Below are 20552 nucleotides of genomic sequence, written 5' to 3'. Positions count from 1 at the left end.
ACACAATAATTAAGACACAGAACTTGGTATATTATTCACAGGGCAACATTTCAAGAGGATAAATGCAAATACTGCTGATTTCAGGCCCAGATTGCATTTTTTCCAAGCTCCTGCATAAAGACACGTCCCAGAGGCCAGAAGTCTCATGACAGAGCAGTGCAGCTGCACCACGGCCTCACCGCCAGGTATAATAAAACTTGCAGCCAAAAAGGGTCACAAATGGCTGCATCCAGGTGACAACTTTTTGCATTGTTTTCACACGAGAATTTGTCAGACAAATTCTTGCTTGCATCGGGCAGGAGCGGGAGGATGGCCTGTGTCATTTTACTGGTGCAGTTTCAGGGATTGTAGCCAAAAAAAAAGTGTAACCCGAAGAACTGAGACTAAAATGAGCAAGCTCCAGGTAAGAGCTGTATTTTTCCCCGCTGGTTTTGGGTGACCAGGCAACGGGGACCTGCTCTCTTCGCCCCATCAGTTTGCAGAGCGACAGCTCTTTGCCCCTGGGAGGGCCACGGCGGGGAAGGGACCATCGGGAGCCATGTCCCTCCACGCTTGGTGACGGTGGTTGGGGGGTTCTCCGGCCAGGTCCCCTCTCCCGGCTGCAGAGGCAAGCTGGGGGGCACCAAACTGGGCCGCCCCACACCCGGTATTTTGGGGAGCGCTGCCCCATGCCAGCGCCGAGGGTCAGCATGGGCACCCCCCGGGCTGCCCCGCTGCGGCCACTTTATGCGCTCCGGGGGCAGCCCCGGCCCCCCCGCGCCGCGCCGCTCCGCTCCGTGCCGGGACGGGCGCACGGGGGGGCGGTGCGGCCGCAGGGCGGGCACGGCAGCCCGCCGCCTCCCGGCACGGCAGCGGCGCCCGGCGCAAAGCGGGCCCAGGGCAGACACCCGCCGGCCGCGGCAGCTCCGGCGCCGGGTGAGTGCGGGGGGTGGCGGCCGCGGGGAAAGTTGGGGGTCGGGCGGAGGGGGAGCGGCGCAGGGCGGGGTCCCGCTGCCGTCCGGGCGGTGGCCGGCGCCAGTGGCTCGGTCGTCGGGTCCGGATGCCGGCAGGGGACACCCTGTAGGGGCTGTGGCGGCGGCAGTGCCGGGCGGCGGGGCCGCGGGAGGGGACGGAGCGTTCCCGGGTGGCCGAACCCCGGCCGGGCGGAGTGTCCAGGTAACGGGCGCGTCCCTCGCGGTTCCGCACCCTCAGCGACCCGGGGCCCTGCAGCGGCCGTTTGCTTTGGACACCGCCGTGACCCCCGTGGGAAAGGGACGGGGAGCCCGGGTGCTGCGGGAGAGGAGAGAGAAAGCAGCTGCTCAGGGTGCTCCTGGGGACGTGAGGTCCCATGTCCCACCGTGTCCCAGGGGTTCTGCGTGACCGCGGATAAGTCACGGATCATCTCTCTGTGCCTCGCTGACCTAGATGCTTCCCTACGATTGACCGACCGGGTTTACTCTTTATTAAGGTTAGGTATTAACCTTTAGGGAAGTGCTTAGGGAAACTGATAATAGGTGTAATGAATAGGCTGCCTGTCATCAGGAAGGAAACTAAAATGACTTTTCCTCTGGCAGAAAAGTAATGAAAAGTGCTTCAGGCACAATTTTTATCTACATCATCTCCTTTCTGAAATTATGTTTGTATGGTCAAACTAATCAGTAGTAAGACCATGAAGAGTAGAGAGTAAAAATATCAGCTTTATTTACATAATGGCACTTCTAGTTATATTAAAATACATCTCTGAAAAATAACCTTTGTACGTGAAGTCCATAATTAAAGTCACGTGGACAAGGTCATGAACAACTAACATGCAGTTTGTTGATGCAAAAGATGTCCCTAGAAAATCAGTTAAAATATATCAGTGACTTTCATCTTTCCGTGATTGCAAGGAATGTCCTTGTACTTTGATTACTCACAAGACAGGAATTTTTCTTTCTGATTGCAACAAAATGTTGGCAGTAAGAGAAATTTTTCTTGATTCAGTTATGATGGATGCTTCTCTGCATTTGTTAAAAAGTTATTTGTGGACTTTGGAGAGCAGGCAAGTGCTTTTAGTGAAGGAAGAATGAAGAAGAGTATTCAAAATACTCCTGAGGCGATAGATAAAATAAGCCACAGCATACTGTTTGGTTGGTACAGATACACCCGATTCTTAAAAGTTTGAACTTTTAAATATAATGAGACTTTGGTTATTCTAAGAAAATCCTAACTGTCTTTGGGGGCACATTGATGTATGTGAAAATATATACAGTGTGTTGAATTACCCAGTATAACTTAATCACTTTTTGTAGCCAGCAAAAAGCAGTTTGGATGAAACATTTGATCAGGACAGAGACCTTGAAGGAAAGACCATGACTTTGTTACATTTCCTCACTGAAGAAGTGTTGGGTTTTTTCTGTTTGTTTGGGTTTTTTTGTGTATTTTTTTTCAATTATTAATATTCCCTTTGAAATGCTGAATTTACGTTTCTCTTATGATGTTTGTGAAATGTTACAGTGTGTTGATAAAACTACTTATATGGAAGTAATATACATTGAAAATTCACTAGAAATATCCAAATAACTTGTAAAAGCAATCACTTTACCATTAGAGTGAAGGTTTAATTCATATTATAGATTGATTTTGAAATACACCCTGTTGGAATAGAAGCCAGTCTATTTTGTCTTACACATGTCATGACAGTAACAAACTTAAGCAAAATAGCATAAGATATTTCAACATGCCATAAAAATATATATGACTTTCAAAATAATGACAAATATAAAAAATATTAGTGCAAATCATGAAGCGCAGAGAGAGAGAAACTCAGGTCATGTTCTTAATTTGTCTGGATGTGCTAGTGCCAGTGTCCATTTATTGATCGATTATGTTAAAACAATATTTTCTGTTAGTGCAATGATGAGTGTTTTTAATGAACCATTCAAGATGTACCAGCTTCCTTTGATTTCTAAAACTTGGGATGAAAATCGGTGAGGAATCATATGTGTGGTTTTCTGTCAGCTAAAGATCACTCTAGTGGGAGACTGACTGTACATTCTCTGAACTCCTGCTGGGCTTTGTGCTGGACTTCATTGATTCCTGTTTCAGGTGAGGATGCTCCAGAACCTTGCCCACTTCTCTGGGCATGGCTTCCCCCTGACTGGCTTTGGGGGAAAAGGGAGCGAAATTTCTGTGGTTTTTCCATATCTTGGCGGCCAAAGAGTCTTCATTCACTGCAGTGTCTCCTTAGCAGGCACCTTCTTCTATCAAACAGTTTTGCAGGCAGTGAGACAACGCAGGATTTAGGATTGATGGCTTGATTTGTTCTACTCTGTGGCATCCATGCTGGCCACTCAGACCCATGGGATTGCCACCAGCACTGAAAGGGGAGAATTACAAAAATAAACCCCAGTGATCTTGTCTGGTAGAAGTATTTGGACAGTCAAACATCTGTGTTAGAATGGATTAAGATTCTGGCATTTACCTTTTTACAAGAGGATCATCCAGATTTTCATTGCATCCTAAGAGTGTGGCTTAGCAGAAATCCTAGAAAGTCAGGAATGGTGATCTGTTTGTGAAAAGCTCCTAAATCTGGCTTTCCTCACATGAAATAATGTCTTCTGTGCTTAACTTAATAATTCTGGTTTTAGAAGTTCTTCCCATTTGAGATTTCTGTTTGTTATTTCATCCCCTCTGTGCTGCCTATATTCTCTTCAACCTGGTTTCCTAAGGAGATGAAGCTAAAATAAAAATAATGCTGTCTGACTGGTAGCTTCTCTCATTGCCCCAGAGTAATTTTTTACCCCTGGGGATCAATTTCAAGGAATATAAATAGAAGAGTAGAGATTTCAAAGTGACGAAATTACTACAAACTTCAAGACTGCTGGTGACCAGGGAGATGAGAGAGATGAAGTTGATGCCCCCACTGAGGGAAGAGATGTAGCAAGCATTCAGCTGATTAGACATCAGAAAATGCATGTGAGTGCTCCATAGGATGCTGAGCTTCATTGCTTCCGCTACTCTAAGGTTTGGTGATTATATTTTTCAATTTCTCTGCTCCTTGGGAGTGCACAGTCTTGAAAGTTTTGACCATGCTTTTTGTCCTCCACAGTCAGCTCAAAATAAGCTCTATTTGTCCAAGATGTTTGTGGTAATAATATATATAAATGTTGTTGTTCCTCAACTTCGAAAACTGACCTGTTGCTTTCCTAGCTCATAATTTAATACTCCCCGCTACAGGGTTGATAACTGACAGTGCAGTAATTTTCTTTTGTTACCCCGACTGAGTGCAAACACTCGATTACCGTGGCCACAGTAAAACCTCTTTTCTTCCACAACCAGTTTCTCTGAATTGCTTACAAGTTTTTGATTAGACTTTAATTTGCCTGTTACTGCTGTGTCTTCTGGTTACGGCTGCATCTGAATGTGCTCTTCTGCTTTCTCTGCATAGCGGGATGCTGTAGCACTCTCCCTGTGTCATGACAGGAGAAGGATAATGGAGAAGAAATGTGAAGAGGTATTGTGAGTTTATCTGGAAAGACCTTTATAAACAAATGAGGCTTGTATTGACTTCTAAGTGGTGGTTATTGTTCTGTTTATTTGTTCTGTTATATAACTAAAGTTAAGAGCTGTATTTATGGATAATTGCCCCATTTTCTCCTTCCTTACCTTTCCAACATTAATACCATCACAATACTTGATTTTCTTCTCTCTGTCATCACCTCCCTAAAAAATTGCTCTGGGTGGTTTTTTGTTTTGCTTTTTAGAAACCTTTAATAGTATAATGAGTTGATTTGCTAGGTTTTTTCCTATTGTAGAAATCATATCAACTGGACTTGCTGTCTGGGCATGGACATACCTATATAATTGAAAGCAATTTAGTAAATGCTTAGCAAATGACATGAATTTCTTTTAAAATATCCATCTACATTCAAGTTGCACTAAGCTCTCCTTTACATCTTTTAGGAATTGTTTATATATTATTAAAGCCCACATTCCACTCTAAAGGCAGAGTTCTGTGCTTTTACATTTGACTTTATTCTCTGGGTTTATATTAGCCAGAGGAGGAATGAGGTGCACAGGAACGTCTTTTTCGCTGGGAACAAGCACATATGCTTATGTAACATCTTGCCCTGCCTCATCTTCTTGCACTTTGGCAGAGCCAAGCATCCTTCCTCCCCCGCCACACGGATCTGGCCCCTCCTGGCAGCCCACACGCTCTCCCCATGCCCGGGGAGCTGCCACCAGCTCCTAGCTGGTTTAAGAGGCAAATCCCACAGTGGTGTCTCACCCCCGACCCCTCAACTGCACTTGCATCGCTCCCAGAAATGCAGGATGTGGCAGCATATGTAGGTGCTACCCAGTCTGTTTCGGTTAAGATGCATCCAAGGGATCTTTAAAACCCTGCCAGAAGAAGTGTTAAACATGAACCGCAGTGACAGGTTGGGTAGGCTGTGCAAGCCCATGCCCTCACCTTGGCAGGTGGGAGATGGGAGCTGACATGGCCCCTGCCCCGAGGCCAGGGGGATGGGCTGGGCTGGGCAAGCCGCAGCGGGGCTGACCCCAGGAGCCCTGAACATGGTTCAGCTGCAGCCGAGGCAGCACATCTGACTACAGCCCCCCAAAAAACCAAAACAGTGCCAGTGAAGGGAGATGATGATTTTAGCAGCTGGGTCAGGTTTGCACTGCACGTGGGAAGATGTGCACCTTGAGCAGCCTTTGAGCGTGAAGCTGTGTCAGGTGCACCCAGGCTGAGGCGTTTGGGCAGGAGGTGTTCAGCTAGCTTGCCAAAGCACAGTGAACACTGAATATAGCTCACAACAGCAGCTTTTCCTCATGTCCTTGCTTTGGTATGTAGCACACACGTTCCTGTGCTGACCCCAGTGGCGGGGGCACTTCTGTGCCAGGTTGTGCTGCAAGGATGCAGCTCTTAAATAAAAACCTTCCATTTTGCTGTGGTGTCCTTAGGAAGATCCCAGAGAAGCAATTGCAGATCAGGGAGCGCTTCTTGCTTTTTTCTTCTTTAATCCAGATTAAGCGGTATTTGCTGCATAAGTAATGAGAGCAACACATAATTTTCCTCTCTTTAGGCTTTCCTCATCCTGTCTACATACTCCATACGACAGAGGAAGGTGAAGTGGGTTTGCAGCACACAGTACTGTTTGTGTTTGCAGATCTCAATGCCTGCTAATGCAGGACAGGGGAATAATTTATGCTGCTTTCCAGCCTTCATGGGCAAATGGGCAGCCTTTTATTTTAGCCTTTTTCAATTACCTTTGAAACTGGTTTACAAAATTCTGCGGGGAACCCACAAGTTTGTCCATAGGGTCCTGAGTAAACTGTAACTGTATTCAGTGATGCAGCTGCTGAGTGTTGCAATGTCCTTGAAGATGAGCTGCATTCAACATCTCTTGGGTAGAGACGGCTTCCTCCTTCGGAGTCAACCTGGAATTGGCTGACATCCTGCAACTCGTCTCTTTGCGTAAAAAGAAGCCAGCAGGTCAATAAAAACAAGCGTTAAAGTGAACATTATGAGACTGTGCAAGGTCTTTTTACAAGACAAACCTAAACGCCTTCAGATCTCTGGGTATGGTCTTTGTTGTTATTATTCCTGGTGGAGCAGGCTGATTTGGTGAAGGGTAACGTCAGTGAGATACCACAGTATTTTGAGTTAGTTGTGAATACAAAATGGTTAGCAGCACCTGTGTGATAGGCCTTAGAAGAAAAGGAACCAACAAAACTGAAAGTAATGAAAACCAGGGAGGAAGGAAGTTTCAGTTCATGTGCCCAGAGCTTTTAATAGTGGTACTTCTTCTTAATTTATGCACGTTATTCCATTAAAGCATGCACATTTTTTCCCATGACATAATATATTCTGATTAGGAAACATCTTGGAGTTGTCCTGTGTCCTAGGGAGTGGTTACCTGGAAGCTCTGTAGGTGTGTGTATATTCATGTATACTACAGAAAACACCTGAACTGTGGTATTTAATGATCTCTGTACAATGTCTAGTGACTGAGGCTGAGATACCAGAGAGGCATTAATAAAATTAATGTTCCTATGTATTCTGTCTGGTTAAAGTATTAGCTTTTGCTCAGGGTTAACACCTCCTTTAAGTTTTGTTTTGCCTAGTTTTGAATCCTGTGTCATTTGTATACACTACTGAGCACTTCCCCCATCAATATTTATAATTTCTTTATTACAAGGGATCTTGCTTCTGCTCAGACAGAAGCAGAAGCACTGACAGCTGTTACATATTTCATACTAACTAAAGAAAGTACTTTGTGAGGTATCACTTGTGATGCCAAAGAGATTATCATTAAGGTGGTCTACGCCCTCCCTCTACCTCACAAAAATACCTCTAATTCTTGGGCAGCATGTGGTGTGCTTTGTTCATAAGTGATTAGTACCTACACAGGTGGATTTTACAGTCTTCAATTAAGAGAGTTTCCATTAAATAGTGGTGGTAAGATTTGTCCTGTAAGTATTTATATGGAAGACTTGGAAGGTCTCTTCTGTCTGTTTTGGATAGGGTTTGGTTAGATAAGAAGACTAAATGAAGCAGAAGGCAGGAAAATGATGTCCAGAAATTCAGTCTCTGAGTGAACATGAAATGTAACCAGAATTTCCCCCTACGATACCAAGTGGAAGGGTGTGGTTTGCCTAATACCTGAAGTATATCTACATTTCTCAGGGTGTAGCCAGTTCAGAAAGGCATTGTTAGCTTTGGCAGATGATACATAAGGTGTTAAACAATCACATGGAACTTCATCTTAATTGAAATCCAGAACATAGTGGGAGTGCTGGAGCTTTTCTTCTGCTGTATGAATAAAAATTTGGATTTGCTTTATAAACTGTCCTGCAAATCAGGGGAGCCACGCTGGAACTGAGGAGCACAGCAGAGCTCTGTGTTACTGTTGCCTCTTCCAGAGTGTGAAGGGGATGCTCTTATGGAGAGAACTTGTCACTGGAAGATGAGACACTGGTTTAGCTGCAATCCTGCCGGGAGCAGAGCCGGGCTTGGACACAGGAACCAACCCTGACGCAAGGAGTCAGATGATGCGGTGGGGTTGACAAGGGCTGCCAGCACGATTCACCTTGATCTGTTTTCCTGTAAAACAGAGTGCCCTTTCCTCTGGGAAAGGAGCCGTTTTCTAGAGTATCAAAAGCATGATGGTCATGGCTGGAGCAGCTGCCCCATGAGGAGAGGACGGGGCTGGCTCAGCCGAGGTCGGAGGTGGCTCTGGGGGCTGACAGCTGCCCCCTGTACCGGCACAGAGGTGGTTGAGGGGGCCAGAGAGACAAGGGGCATTGGCTGGACCAAGCAAGAGAGGTTCAGATGGTGACAAGCAGAAGGCCAGTGGGTCAGAGGCACAGGCTGCCTGGGGAGGCTGTGCCGGCTCCATCCTTGGGTTTCCATCCGTGAGAGGACACAGCCCTGAGCAGCCCGGTCTGAGCCAGCGCTGAGCTGGCTGCTGCAGGAACAGGGACCTTCCCAGCTGCCATCCAGCCCAAGCTGTGCTGTGACCCTGTCATCCCAAGTTCAAAGCTGAGCGTCTGAAAAGCTGCTGTGAAGTTCTCATTACCATCTCCGCATGAAAAATATAGCAGGGAAGAGGGACCCGTATTTCCCAGACTAAAAGATCGCCAGTGACAATAACTTTAATAAGAAATAACAAAGAGATGCTTATAACAGCATAGTTGTTTGCAGTCCCTGCCTTAAATATCTTGGTAATATAATCTGTCTTAAATATGGTTAAATTCAATGATGTAAAATGATTTCTAAGTTTGCAGTATGTGCTCTGTTTCAGGCTTTAAGTCTGATTCAGTTTACTGCTGCTTTTGTTCACCTAAGAAAAGCTTTCTCCAAGGCACAATAGAGTGTCATAAATATGCAGGGGTTTCTGTAAACACGTTTTGCTAAAGTGTTAACATAGTATTTATGTTCTGTGTTCAAAAATGAAATACTTATCCTATTGCTTTTTTGACAGTAAGCATCAATTGTAATGGCATGATTTTGAGGTTTTAAAGAAAGGTCCCTCAGTGGGAATAGGACTCTTCTAGTATTTCTCACTTGTTTTTCTTCTTGGGAAGCTCAGGTACCAGAAATTCTACACCACCCTTTTTATGTTCTCTTTAGATGTCTTCTCAGAGGAGCTGGAGTGCAGTGAAACTTCATGATAATGAAGTCTCCAGAGAAGACAGCCACTCACTAATCTGTTATTAAGTCTGTGGGTTGCTTCTGTTTAAGAAAAAAAAAAAAGTAAAAAAAAAAAGGCAAAATAAAAGCAATTGCTTCTAAAACATAGTCTCACTTAAACAAACATGAAGCAAAAAGCTCCTCTCTGTGTTGTCAAAGGTGTTTCATAAGCAATGATTGAACATGTGTTCCCTGAGTAGTATAAAAGAGTTTGCATTAAGAAGCCAGTGGTGCTTTCAACCACCTCCTCGCACTTCCCCGTCATTACTCAGAAACCGTCGCTAGAAGTACTTGCTGTTTATCTCTGAGAGCTTAAAAAAGCTTAAGAAGATGAGTGTGTGAGGGCTGGAGGAATATTTGTTTTCTTTCCCCTTGAACTTTCATTTGTTTGCTGGAAAAGCTAGAGTTGTGGAAGGAATTGAACTGAATAAAAATAAATCTCAGCTGATTACTAATGGAAACATCCTGTTATTGCTGTGGTTGGAAGCTCTCCACTTGATTGTGGAAGGCATATAGCAGAGAGCCAAAGCATGATGCCTTTAGGAAGACGACTTACTGAAAAAGCAATGCTAGCCTTTTCTGTTCAGAATTTGTAGTTTTTTATTACTTACAGTTTGAAGAGACTGTACGTGCTGTGCACACAGTTCTTCTAATTAATGGGCTAACTCACTTTTATGTACTGTTTCTCCTCCAGATTCTCATTACTTACAGGTAGTTGGAAGTAGCACCTCAAAGTAAAACAGAATAAATGGGACTGTGTGTTTCTCAGACAGATTTCCCAATGGAGTCAGTGTGTTGTTTCTGTTCTACCAAGTTTTGACATAAAAGAAATAAATACAATTTCATAATACTAATTCATTCACCTTTACTGATTATTAAAATAATTCCAAATGGAAACACATTTAAGGAGAGAGAATTTCTTGTTTTGAGTGAACTATAACAATTCATGCATCTTGCCATGGAAATTGGATGTTATTACAGAAACTTCACTGTCTTGAAGAGATATAATAATACATTCAACTGTATATTCACTGTGTTAGTTAAGTGACTGGTTAATAAGCCAGCCTTTGTAGACAGTTAGGTATATAATGAGAGAACAAATGAATTTGGAGGCCTCTTTAGAAAGAAGTAGTTGGCGAGGTGTCTAACGAGCGTAGAAGAAAGCTGAACAAATTTACCCAGATGACCTATTTTGCAAGTCCACATGGAGCGATTCTGCCTCTTGATTCTGACTACCAAAAAAATAAAACTTAACACCATAATGATCTTAAAAGATCTTTATATTTCTGCAAAGCATAGAACCTGAAGCTTTATTGCTTAAAATTAAATTAAAATTTATACTCTGGAAGAATTAAGAGATGAGATTCAAATATGTACTTTTTTAAAAAAAGAAAACTTTTTAAGTATACTTAATCAGCTCTTACTGTAAATATTTTAACTGTCAGTTTTCTAAGCATGTATTTTAAAATTAAATGGTAATTTACTTATTTATTTTTGTATTTTGGCCTCCTTTCTGTACCGTTTCAGAACTTAGGAAAAAGTGTGTAAGATTAAAGGTGAATCAAAGCAGATTAAAAAAGGTCAATTTAATTTCTGGATGGCGAACCACCCCCTCCTCCCCAGTCCAATTCTCTGCCTTGGTTCCATTTGATTAAAGCTGCCAAAGGGCTGTGATTTCCAGTGCTGACCTTTCTGTAGAGCTGCCATTCAGGCTAGGAATGAATGCTCTGTTCCTGGTTGAGAACTAGTGAGCAGAGATAACAGCCAGCACTGCCGTCCTGGGAGGGAAGGAAGTTTCCCCCAGTCCCAGTTTCTTTGTTAAGACTTTCCAACGTCAGTATTTCATAGAGGAAGAAAAGTGGGGTTGGCAGCCCGAACCACCATCTGATGGGAGTCATATGTGATGTATAACCGGCAGCGGATGCGTTAGTTGTGTTGCTAACAAGCAAGGCAGCCCAGCAGTTTAGGCTTTAGAAGAGCAGGAGCCCACCAAAGGTGGGACGTAATTACTGTTTGAAATTAAACTTTTCCCAAAATGGGACTGTCTCTTCAGATGTCTTACCAGGAACTGGCAGGGGGATCTGGCTCCACACCTCCCCTGCCAGTCTGAATTAATCTAGACAGCTGAACAAAATAGGCGCAGGATAAGACCTAATTCTGATTTTCTGGCATCTGTGTTGTTATCCCTTATGTTTTGGGGCAAAAGCCTTGATAGGAGCACGCACGGAAACATGATCTTTTGGTGGAGACCTTTTTAAGGCTCGATCTTCTGAGAGCTTAGGGTTCAAAAGCAAGAGGATAGATGGCTCATCAATAAATGGGATGTGATGAGGGAGGCAGGAGATGCTCAGCCTCCAGCAGCATGGGAGCTAAAAACAGCTCGGTAGTTCTGGAGCTGTGCTTGCATAGTGCCAGCACAGCCAGTCCCTGACTTGGTGGAGGCTGGAGCTGTTCTGGGTTTGTTCAGAGGAGTGAATCCTTTGGGAGATAGAACCTGAAAAAAAGGCCTGAAGCTGAGGAAGGAATATCACAGCACAGTCACGTCTGGTATCAGTATGGGAGTTTCAAAAATTGTTAAGAAAATAAGCATATGGACTGTTTAAAAGGCACATAGGCTTATTTTGAGTGAGGAACATAGCAGACACTCTGTTCTCAATTTTACATCTCTTCAGAAAACATCTTCACATATTTTCGTGTAGATTTGTGCCTCTGAATTTAGAGAGGGAGGGTGAGGAAGAAGAGAAGCTGAGGAGACAGCAATGCTATAATAGGATCTGACAGAGATTAGCAGCAGTTTGTTTGCAAATGGAAACTGCAGAGGAGCTGCAGTGATGTGTTATATTGTTAATTATGTTTTGGGGAAAAGCTACTGCTCATAAGGCAGCATTACCAGTAACAGCTCTGGAGTTGTAGTTTCTAGGAGAAATGCCACCCTGCATGACCATGGTGCTCAGCTTTTGTTGGTGAACTGTGACATCTGAAATGATACTTCTGTGGATAAAAATAGAGCTTAACTGTGCTAAACATTCAACAAACAGTTACTGAGACTCCAATCTGAATGTTTAGATTGTGAACAAAATACCAGGAAAACCCTACCACTTATCCTGTGGTGTCTGCTTTCTGGAAGAAATTGCACCCTCATTTTCTAAATCAGAGGAACAAAAATAACAGTTAATTATTTTAATTCTTTTTTTCTCAGATCGTGCTGGTTTTGGTAATATGTCGCCGGAAAATATCTCGTGAACTGTCTGCGTTTCTCATCTTGGAGGCTGAGTTTGTAGGATGTTCACTTGAACGTCCTGGGAAAGGCAGCCGCCCATGGGAGGGGACAGAGCTGGGGTGACAGGGAGCAAGGTTTGGGGTGCCTGGAAGGGGCAGGGAGACCCCATGTTGTGTGGCATTTGGCCTTGGGACTGTGCGCCGTGGCATTGACAATGGGCGATGATAATACTGGGCAGAGGAGTGAGATGAGAGGTCGGGATGGTTTGGTTTTATAACCAAAGTGGGCAGGATGAATCTAATGAGACTTTGCAAATGCTCTCCTAGGCTATTGAAGAGGATGGTGGCTCACTAAATGATGGTGCCTTGGTGACAGCACTTGTACCCAGTTGTCATCTGGTATTTTGGGAGCTGTGGCAGGTGTCCCGATGCTGATTACTTTCCTTCATCAAGGTAGAGGAGGCTTTGAATAGCCTTTGAAATGTTGGATTTTCCCCTCCTCCATTGAAAAATGAATGTATGCTATAAAAATACCGAGGCTAGAACATTTCCTCCTGTCATAAATTTCCCATGGAAAGATTGCTCCGTATTCAACAGTTTAATGCTGAGACTGGTACTGATGCTTAGGTTCAGAAGAATGAATTTTTAACGGTGGTTTTGCCCTATATTTCACTGTTTATGCAGTACTGAATTGCACTGTATGAGGCTTCTCCTCTTCTGGTGGTAAAGACTCCTGTCTCCACAATTCAGGAAGAGCTCTGATGTTACAGTGAACCAGTGGATCTGTATAACCAGAAATGATACTAAGAATCAAACAGGAGATCTGTAGGAAAGGTCATTTTCGTTGTCAGATGCATCTGCCCTTTTCCCATCCACTGACTTGCTCTGGGGTGGCACAGATTCGTTACTAATCCTTGCTTTGAATCAGCAGTGCCTGCTTAGATAATGTAGGAATTATATGGAGCTTTAGATTGAGGGATGGTTCAGATTAACAAAAAACAAAGAAAACCGATCAAAAGAGCTTTTCTACTACACCACCAAAGTAATTACTTCTCATTCAGAAATTAATTTAAACCTTTATCTTTCATAACCTGGTTTTAGAAAGGCAGTTTTTATCATGTAACCCTGATTTTTTTATATGTGTTTGTTTCTTTGGGATTGAGTAGTGAGGGCAGCTATCCAATTAATCCAGAATGGGCTTCAACAGATCCCAGATGCTGATGTGTGGAACAGCAGTACCTCCCAGCAGTGCTGGAAATACCTCCTTCCCCACATCCAAGAGTGTGGGACTTGAGGAAGGGGAGAACGGCCTGTACCTGTTTGTCTTCTGCTTTGTTGTATTGCATCTACTGAGTATTCACACCATTGGCTTCAGCCTCATGGTTCCTCCTTAGCTTGGTGGTTTCATGGCCATTTGTGGTACTTGCTTCAGCAGCTGCACCATTATTTGGCATTTTTGTCCAGCCTGCTGATGAGCCACATCTGGCTGTCAGAGCTGATCCATGCCGAGGTTTAGATTGTGGCACCCCACAGGTCCCTTCATGCCATGATTTGGCAGTGAGGCTTCTGCCATTTGGTTATGGAGCATCCTGCATAGGAAATGTTCCCCTATGGCTGGGGATCTGTGAGGTAGGGGTGGATTATCACATGGATTTTCTTGCTGCCTCTGCAACATCTGGAGATTTGCACCCATCTCTTTCACATTCACCTGTTTGCCTCAAAACAGCTTTTTTCCCCCTCTTTGTTTTTAATGCTGGGGAAGGAAAGCACAGAGGCCAGCAGTACTGGTTTCAGTCTCAAGAAAGAGCATTTGCAGCACTCACAGTGCCTCTAAAGCAGGCCACTAGAACAGGGATGTGCTCTCCAATAAATGTTGCTTTTTCTCCAGTCCATGACACCCCTGAGAATAAAATGGGAAAATGTTACTTTCTGAATTGTGAAATGAAGCCTTCAAAACACAGCACAAAGAACCGTGGCACCAGAGAAGTTTCTTGAAAGACTGAAGAATTTACGTTCTTCTAATGAGGCAAATGAGTGACATACTCCAGATTCAGTTGTGTCAAGCAGGTGATAATGGAAATTGTGAAAATGTTGATGACGAAACATGTACTGGCATGTATGTAAAACATGCTGCACAACACAAGTGTTCTACCATTGCACCAACTGGGCACTGTTGTTTCACTTGATTTATTTTTCTCTACAGCCACCGAACTATTCCAGTTCCATCAAGCTATTTCAGATCACTTAGTAAGCAACCTGAAACCACACTCTGCTAAATACAGCTTTCCTGGATATGTACATTCAGCATATTTTCTGCTACATGAAATCTTAGAAAGGCTATTGGTATATCCTGACTTTGATTTTTCTTTTTATAGTCATTTACGGTTTCAAAGAAAATTTCCACTTGGACTGGTAAAGGACTTGGTCTAAAGTTGAAGCTCATTGTTCTTTGACCAAGTTATTTTGTCTGTGTTAGTTTTTGATATCTGGTACCCATTTTTCAGCCTCCAGTTCTGTAGTTGAAAGACCACAGTTCCAGGAGAGTAGTTTATTTGTAGATGTTCCTTCCTTTTTCTTCATCTAGATGTAATTTTCATATATATGCTGAGTATTTTGAAAATCAAATGTGTTCAAAATGTACATCTCTGAAGAATCAAATACTAGCTCATGAAACTCAGTGAGCATGAAAACTGAGAGGACAGTGTAGGACTGGCTGACTGATGCATCCTAAGAAGAATGCGTGGTAGGAAGGGCCTGAGCATTAGGCACAAGCCCCTGACGAATGGTTTGCATGGCAGGGTAGCTTTTGTGCTTTTAACAGACATGATAGTACTGCTAAATACCTGTTGTCTCTTCTCCTTCATGCTGCCCTGAGAATTCTTCAGAGGAGCAAAAATTCACTAAGGACAAATAGTGAGAGAAAACTCAGAGCATTGTATGAGAAGCTGGCTGTAAAGCTTGGACATCCTTTAGTGGGAATGGGTATGCTTGAGTGCTATTTTTCTGATTTTGAATAAAAGCCCGAAAGGAACTTGGCAGAACAAAATCTTGAGGTCTATGTGATGTGTCACTTCATTTCTATGAGATGTATCCTACCCTATTTCTAATGCTTTTTATGCATTTCTTTGGAGGCAGTGCATCATTAGAAGTTGTTTTTAGCAGCTCTTTCAAGAAGAGTTTCCTCCCTCAAGAAGTACTTTTAGCCAGCGTAGACCCACAGCTCATTAAGGCCTAAGGAATGGACCACCCAGGACTTGAAAGGTAGAGTCTTGTATTGGTGCCTGTCTGCCTTGCTGAGCTTGAGGGTGAATGAGGGCAAATTTGGCTTCCGACAAAATTCAGAATATAAACTGTGCCTGGTGATGTTAGTCTCTCAGATGGATCTCTGCAGCACAGTGGGACACTGGCTCTGCTTTTTCTTTGGTGATGTCCTCCATACCAAGGGCGATTAAAAAAATCTATAGATCTGTGTGCTTGTGGCTGTAAAGCTGCATGGTTGATTGATGTGTGGCCCAAACATATCCTTGTGTAGAGCATTGACATGTGAACTGCGGCCAGAATAAGCCAGCGCATTCGTCCTTTTCCCAAATATGGGTAAAGGGAAGATTTCGGTCCTGGAATGAGCAGCGGGAATGCTGTTGCTGTGCATACCTGAAGGAGAGGTAGACCAGGAATAATACCTGGTGAATTAACATCAGAATTATGTTCAGTTACAGGCTGCTAAAAGCTGCATAAGTAGTCTCCCATCATTTAAGTAGTTTACATAGCAGAGAGAAGAGCAAGAACACCACCACCTTGCCTGAGGTTTGGTTTCACAGCACACTGAATCGGAGGTGACCTTCACTTATCAACCTGACATCCTTGGATGCACAGTGTGCCAAGGCTGCCTTCCGTTGTTGTGTTTCAGGTTTGATCTCAGTGATGCCAGACATGAAATAACATGTGGTCAGTCACAGCCTGTTGGGTTAAAAGAAATGTTAGCAAATGTGATTATAGAGCCTGCATGATGGAGAACCTTGTACTAACAAAAGCAATAGTTCTTGTGCAGAACAGGTTTTTTTTGGGGATGGAGAAAGTGCAATGATAAAGTGACTTGAAATTGGTATTGGGGAAAATGAATGGTTGATTCAGCAGTGACTCTGAAAATAGGACAGTATTTTTTAAACGCGTTTCTTCTTTGCAGGCTTGTCATCAAGGTTTAAGACTTATCGTCCCTCTGCCATTGACATCAGTTACACATCTTTTTTTTTTTGTTATTTCCTACATGAAAATATAAATACTGTGCTTTCATGATGTGTAAAATTGCATTCCTCTACTGACAGCACCAAGGAGGCTTGCAGGGGGGAATCCAAAGCACTTGTAAAAATCCAGACTGAGTGAGAAAGCTATAATGGAGTATGCAGAGGTTTGGGCTGGGGCTGAATGATTCCAGCTTTCCTTTTCCTGCTCTTTGCAGAAATGCTGTTGTTCCAGGGAGAGCTAAGAGGTGCAGTCCTAATCCTCAGGGATCCCCTTGGACTGCAGCTGTGTCTAGTCTGCACAGTGCAAGAAAAAAAAAACTGAAGAAAACCTTTTCCACTTCTGCTGTCCCTCTCCACCTCTTTGGGGATGAGATGAGATTTATGATCTTTCTCAGGGACCCACTTCTAACCTCCAAATGCCATTCAGCCTTTGGCGAGCCCTCGTGTGCCAGCAGATTGCTTCAGCTGAACATTGGCAAGTGACCACAAGCTGCTGCTTAGGTGGGTCTGGGCTTCTGATACCCTTGTCTTTCTAATCATCATTTTTTTAAAGAGGGATTTAGTTTTGGAACTGCTTATTCAGCTCTCACATCTATGCCAATGGCTTTCTTTACGGCAGATACAGCACATAAATTCTCTTGTCCTGACTGCCCAATGTCAGGGATGTCTCTGTAGACAGGAGAGCAGGTGGTGTTTCTTTGGGGCATTTGACTTTCAAATTTCCCCAGTATCACCTTGCTCTAAAGAGCACCGCTTCGGGAACTGATTGCTCCTGTTGCTGCCCTGTCAGAAGGGCAACCTGCAACACCGCAGGGCTGCAGGGCTCCAGGGATGGGCCTTATGGAAGAACCTGTGTGTTCATCTCTTTGTGCATGGTGAAACTTCCCATTTTACCATTCAAGCAGAGTTCAGCGCCAGTGGAGAGGTTACACAGTTTCACTATGAAGACAAAGTTGATAACCTTATGTTCTTTTCTGATTGAGCTCTTTCAGTCTTTAGAGTGCTTTTTCATTCTGTAATGCTTCTTTGAAATTAAAAAAACTAAACTGAATGAACACTTAATAGGATCCTTTCCCATTTTCATTGGAAAGCTGTAATGTCTTATTAGCCCAAAATACCTGTGTAATTTTCCACTTTTAGATTCTGCTTTTTACCTCTACAGAATCAGCAGACACATTTGACTTCTTGCCACAGAAGGGATGAGCCCTTTCCCTCTGTGGGGGATTGCTGTGGGTCTAGTTGGAGGTGCTCTCACACACCAGCTTCTCAGGGTGGAAGTCAAAACTGAAAATGTTTTTCTGTGGTCTTCAATAGAAACTTGCTGTTCTGCCTTGCCACAGCACTGGGCAGCAAACACTGGACTACAAACCTCCGTGTTCTGTGCTGCTCCACCGCTTGGGTGTCCAGAACAGAATGGGTTTTGTTAAATGACTTGAACTATGTTTTGGTATGGAAGGGGAAGGAAGTTTTCGATTTGAAGTGACACTATGGCGATGTCATTTGTAGGTAATTAATTTTTATTATTATATTTTCCTCCAGAGCGTAAGAACATTTGAACTGATTCAGATCAAACAGCTGTCTAGTGCAGAGTGTCTTGCTGCCAAGAGAGGTCAAAAATAAGTGCCTAGGAAAGGCACTATGAACACAGGAAGATACTTTCCCCTGTATATTCTCCATGTGTCCAGTGCTCAGCAGCTTATGGGTTAGTTGAGCCAGACGCAGTATCTTTGTGTTTAATGGCTGTTGATAGATTTCACTTTCTTAATTTTTTTTTAATAACCTTCTCAACATTGTTGATTACTTCCAGGACCTCTCAGTCATCTCTTTAGATTGAACCTAGTTTTCAGATCCAGGATATATTTGCCTTAGACATCCAGAAATTGCTCCCTGAAGCCCCCTGCTTGAGATCAAGGAAGTTCTGTCTTGGAAACAACTGAGATTTGCTGCTTATTGATTCTGTGGATATTTCAAATACTAAGATCATGTGCAATCAAAAGGAAACCATAAATATGTGGAGGTGCAGGAATTTCCAGAGTGTTGGTTTCTGGCAGAGGTCCTGGCCAAGGTGCAGGACATCCAGAATGACAGCCCCAGTCTTCTCAAAGCCAAGCCTCAGCGCTGCCACTTTCTTTTGGATGTCACTGGTGCCTCCTCATCATCCTCTGCCAGCTGGTGGAATTGTCTCCTTGTCCCTACCCCAGCTGCAGCCATTGCTTTCTTGTCCACTTCAGGCACGTAGGGTTGTTGCCAGTGCTTTGCAGGGTTAGCAGTTTCGAAGGCAGAAGCATTGCTCATGTGCCTCTCAGCACACAAAGAAATACTAAGGTGAGAAAAGGTGTTATGTGTAGTGAACACCCTTCAGATCATTTACCTCCTGTTTTGCTTTCAGAAGGTAGACACTGAGATGTCCCAGAAGAGAATGAAACAGGAACTAGTCACAGCTCTGCAAGAAAAAGAACCAGTCCTGCTAGTTTTTAAGATCCTGTTTAGAAGGAGTGCAGAGCTCCTTAATATTGTATTTGAAGATCTGAAGAAAATATATGTTAACAAAAACATCTGAAGTTGTGTAGTTAAAACTAAAGCCTAATTACAGAAGATTATTTTTACACTGCACCATTCAACCTAAGTTCTTAGAGCCCCCACATGATAAGTGCAGATATTCAGTGGCTCTGCAAAACAGTAAGTAGTTCAGTCGGTACTTGCAGCCAGGATTGTTAAAGAAAAGATGCTTAATTAGGCCTCATTAATATAGATGGACCTGTTTTTGAACAAAAGTTTTCCTGTTGCTGAAAACAAGCTTCTTTGAGGCGCTCATTCCTGAATGTTTAGAATAGATACTGAGTTTAAAATGCTTATCAATAAGTAGCAGTAACACTGGGTATAGAAAAGATTTTTTTTCTCTGCATCTGTGAAATTTCTTTTGGAAGTACTAGAATGCCCTTGCTTATGCAAGTTACTGGTAGAGGATAGAGCTACAACTGTAAGTAGATGTGGTTTAAACATACGATAAACCTATGGATCAGCTATAGACATTTTTTTCAACTTGATAAAAGAACTCATGAATTTTTTTTTTATATATATATTTTCACTGCACATGATGCAAGTTATGTAGCTTAATAGTTCACAACATGGGATCAGAAATTAAATTGACCTCCTTTATCTTTTCAGGTGTAGAGCCCACATATCTCTGTGTCAGGGAATGGTAAAAATGTGCGAATCAATAAGCTACATCCATTTTTGAAAGATAAACTCAAATGTGAGTTTACAATGTGGAAATCATGCCTGCCAATATCTTTCATGTTCAGCATAGGCTGTATGAGGAGGATTAAGTCATTGTGCATCCTCTCAGGGTTCAAAGATGCTTCACAGAAGGCAGAATTCCTCACTGCTACTCCAAGCCTACATAAAATACCTCTATATGAGCCCCGTCCTGCACCTAAGATCCTGGAAATGCTCCCCCAGATTTCAGCATTAGTTGGATTGAGTATTCAGTCCGTGTTAACTTCACATCTTTATTTCTTTAATACAGACACCTTTTTTGTTTGTTTGTTTCTAAGCCTCCAAAGTCTGTGTAGGCACCACGCTGAAGTGGGGAACACTCATCCAGGAATTGTGATAAAGGATTCTTGCATTGGAGAGACCATGTATAAGCCACAAAAAGGATGAAAGGATGGTGGGACCTCCAAAGCTGCTTTGCTTGCACATTAAAGATGCCTTATGAAAGCACTGCACATTCTAAACTGATGGCATGCTTATGTATTTCAGAAGAAGGAACAAGTTGGCCTCTTATGGCCAAAGCGATGCTGTAATTGCAGTCATGGGAATAGGTAGGAAGCCTAAGGAGAAGAGTTTGTCCATAGGCTGAAGTTCTGGTCCCTCCCCTCTGCAGGGCTGTACTTGGCCCGTAAGCCTGGGGATGTCAATAGTTGGCAAAA

The 20552-nt window shown here is 43.2% G+C and overlaps 1 protein-coding gene across 2 annotated transcripts in view; it reads left to right on the top strand.

Annotated features, from left to right (window-relative positions):
• Positions 1 to 793: 793 nt before the first annotated feature.
• PKIB (cAMP-dependent protein kinase inhibitor beta) overlaps positions 794 to 20552 on the top strand; it is a 54803-nt gene continuing 35044 nt past the window's right edge. Inside the window, exon 1 of one of the 2 annotated variants that reach the window (XM_082047935.1) lies at positions 794 to 915. The gene's annotated coding sequence lies outside the window, so the exon portion shown is untranslated. Of the gene's footprint in view, positions 916 to 4427; positions 4475 to 20552 lie in introns of those variants that run through there. The other variant, XM_082047936.1, reaches the window with a different exon arrangement.

Source organism: Streptopelia decaocto (genome assembly GCF_964273445.1).
Source record: "Streptopelia decaocto genome assembly, chromosome: 3".
Taxonomy (NCBI): domain Eukaryota; kingdom Metazoa; phylum Chordata; class Aves; order Columbiformes; family Columbidae; genus Streptopelia; species Streptopelia decaocto.
Note: the sequence above shows the minus strand (reverse complement) of the source record. Positions and strands in the feature narration are given on the sequence as shown.